Genomic DNA, 3,605 nt, shown 5'->3' with positions numbered 1-3,605 from the left:
ATAGTTTGGAATAGTAGGCAGTCGTTTATATTTATATATATATATATGTATATGTTTTAATGTGGCAAAATAGTTAACTATCTTAACTTTACTTAAATCTACCTAATAAATATACTTAAATCTACATAAGTATATTTATTATGTATTACTTAAGTGTACATATTTACATATATTTGAGTATACATAATTATACTTAAATCTACCATCTTAACCATTTACTAACACACAGTTCAGTAGTGTTAAATACGTTTACGGCTGGGCGCAGTGGCTCAAGCCTGTAATCCCAGCACTTTGGGAGGTCGAGACGGGCGGATCACGAGGTCAGGAGATCGAGACCATCCTGGCTAACACCGTGAAACCCCGTCTCTACTAAAAAAATACAAAAAACTAGCCGGGTGAGGTGGCGGGCGCCTGTAGTCCCAGCTACTGGGGAGGCTGAGGCGGGACAATGGTGTAAACCCGGGAGGCGGAGCTTGCAGTGAGCTGAGATCCAGCCACTGTACTCCAGCCTGGGTGACAGAGCGAGATTCCGTCTCAAAAAAAAAAAAAAAAAAAAAGTACGTTTACATTTTTGTGTAGGTAATCGCCAGAACTCTTTTCATTCTGCACAACTGAAACTCTATACTCATTAAACAACTCTCATTCCCCTCTCCCCCAAGTCACTCACAACCAGCATTCCACTTTCTGTCTCTGTGAATTTGTCTACTGTAAGTGCCTTATAAGTGGAATAATACTTTTTGCGACTGGCTTATTTCACCTAGCATAATGACCTCAAGGTTTATCCATGTTGCGGCATAGCAGGGTTTTCTTCCTTTTTAAGATGAATAATATTCCACTGTACGAATATACCACATTTTTTTATCCATTCATCCATCAATGGATATTTGGATTGCTTCCACCTCTTAGCTATTATTGTGAATAATGCTTCTGTGAACATGGGTGTGTAGATATCTCCTTAAGACCCTGCTGCCACCTCCCCCTCCTCCTTCTCCCCTTCCTTCTTCTCCCTTCTTTCTTCTTTTTTTGAGATGAGGTCTCTCTCTGTTGTCTGGGCTGGAGTGTAGTGACATGATCATAGCTCACTGTAACCTCAAACTCCTGGGCTCAAGCAATCCTCCCACCTCATCCTCCACAGTAGCTAGGACTACAGATGTGCACCACCATGCTTGGATACTTTTTTTGAGAGGTGGAGTCTCACTATGTTGCCCAGTCTGCTCTCAAACTCCTGCTTTGGCCTCCCCAAGTGTTGGGATTATAGGTGTGAACCACTATGCCCAGCATAGACCTTGCTTTCGATTCTTTTGGGTATATACCTCTAAGTGAAATTGCTGTATCATATGGTAAGTCTATTTTTAATTTTTGAGGTACCATCATCCTGTTTTTCACAGTGGCACACCATTTTACATTCCTGCAAGCATTCTAATTTCTCCCCATCCCCACTGATACTTGTTATTTTCTGTTTCTTTGATAGTTGTCATCCTAATGGGTGTGGTTTTGATTTTCTTTCCCCTAATAATTAATGTTGCTGAGCATCTTTCCTGGATTTGTCCGTTTGTATATCTTCTTAGGAGAAAGATCTATTCAAGGTTTTGCCTTTTTTTTTTTTTTTTTTTTTTTGAGACGGAGTTTTGCTCTCGTTGCCCAGGCTGTAGTTCAATGGCGCGATCTCGGCTCACCGCAACCTCCACCTCCTCCTGGGTTCAAGTGATTCTCCTGCCTCAGCCTCCCGAGTAGCTGGGATTACAGACATGCACCACCATACCTGACTAATTTTGTATTTTTAGTAGAGACGGGGTTTCTCCGTGTTGTCAGCCTGATCTTGAACTCCTGACCTCAGGTTTTTGCCCATTTTTAATTGGATTTTTTTTTTTATTGTTGTTGAGTTCTAGTTTTGTATGTATTATCGCTATTAACCCCTTATTAGATAAATGATAAATGCTTTGCAAATATTTTCTCCCACTCCATAGTTTGCCATTTTACTTTTTTTTTTCTTTTTTGAGACAGAGTCTCTCTCTGTCACCCAAGCTGGAGTGCAGTGGCATGATCTCTGCTGCAGTCTCCATCTCCCAAGTTCAAGTGATTCTTCCACCTCAGCCTCCCAACTAGCTGGGACTACAGGCGACTGCCACCACGCCTGGCTACTTTTTGTATTTTTAGTAGAGATGGGGTTTCACCATGTTGGCCAGGCTGATTTAGAACTCCTGACCTCAGGTGGTCCACGCATCTCGGCCTCCCAAAGTGCTGGGATTACAGGCATGAGCCACCATGCCCGGCCCCATTTCACCCTTTCGATTGTGTTCTTTGATCATACAAGTTTTTATTTTTAATGTAGTCTAATTTATCTATTTATATTTTGTTGCCTGTGCTTTTGGTGTCATATCCAAGAAACCATTGCTAAATCAAATGTCATAAAGCTTTTCCCCTATGCTTTTTCTCAGAGCTTTGCAGTTTTAGCTTTTGTGTTTAGGACTTGATCCATTTTAATTTTTTCATGTGGTAAGATAAGGATCCAGCATCATTCTTTTGCATGTGGATATTCAGTTTTCCCAGCACCATTTGTTTCAGAGACTGTCCTGTCCCAACTGAATGGCCTTAGCACCCTTGTTGACTATATATGTGCAAAGATGTCTTCCTAGACTTTGTTCTCTTCTATTGGTCTATATATCTGTCTTTATGCCAGCATCACACTCTTTGATTACTGTAATTTGTAATAAATGTAGAGATTACATAATATGAGGCCTCCAGCTTTATTCATCTGTTTATCTTTTTCAACATTATTTTGGCTATTTGGGATTCCTTGAGACTTTATATAAATTTTTGGATAGACATTTTTAGTTTCTGCAAAAAGCACCATTGGGATTTTTATAGGGATTGCATTAAATCTGTAAATTGCCTAGGTAGTATTGACATACTAATAATGTTAAGCCTGACCGGGCACTGGTGGCTCGTACCTGTAATCCCAGCACTTTAGAAGGCTGAGGCTCATGGATCACCCAAGGTCGTGAGTTCAAGACCATCCAGCCTGATCCAAATGGTGAAACTCCCTCTCTACTAAAAATACAAAAATTAGCCGGGTGTGGTCACGCATGCCTGTAATCCCAGTTATTTGGGAGGCTGAGGCAGGAGAATCGCTTGATTCTAGGAAGCGTAGCTTGCAGTGATCCGAGATCGTGCCATTCCACTCCAGCCTGGGCGACAGAGTGAGACTCTATCTCAAAAAAAAATGAAATAAAATAAAGTAATAATAATAATAAGCCAGCCAGGCTTGGTGGCTCATGCCTGTAATCCCAGCACTTTGGGAAGCAGAGGCAGGCGGATCACAAGGTCAGGAGTTAGCCGGGTGCGGTGGCTCACGCCTGTAATCCCAGTACTTTGAGAGGCCAAGGCGGGTGGATCACCTGAGGTCGGGAGATCGAGACCATCCTGACTAACATGGTGAAACCCCATCTCTACTAAAAATAGAAAAAATTAGCCAGGCGTGGTGCCACGTGCCTGTAATCCCAGCTACTCAGGAGGCTGAGGCAGGAGAATCGCTTGAACCCGGGAGACAGAGGTTGCAGTGAGCTGAGATCGCACCATTGCACTCCAGCCTGGGCAACAAGAGC

The 3,605-nt window shown here is 42.3% G+C and overlaps 1 protein-coding gene across 2 annotated transcripts in view; it reads right to left on the bottom strand.

Moving 5' to 3' along the window:
• The window catches only part of ARGFX (arginine-fifty homeobox), a 15,121-nt gene that overhangs the window by 2,986 nt on the left and 8,530 nt on the right, over positions 1 to 3,605 (bottom strand). The gene's annotated exons all lie outside the window — the stretch shown is intronic.

The sequence above is a fragment of the Piliocolobus tephrosceles genome, chromosome 2, assembly GCF_002776525.5.
Source record: "Piliocolobus tephrosceles isolate RC106 chromosome 2, ASM277652v3, whole genome shotgun sequence".
Lineage (NCBI taxonomy): Eukaryota > Metazoa > Chordata > Mammalia > Primates > Cercopithecidae > Piliocolobus > Piliocolobus tephrosceles.
Note: the sequence above shows the minus strand (reverse complement) of the source record. Positions and strands in the feature narration are given on the sequence as shown.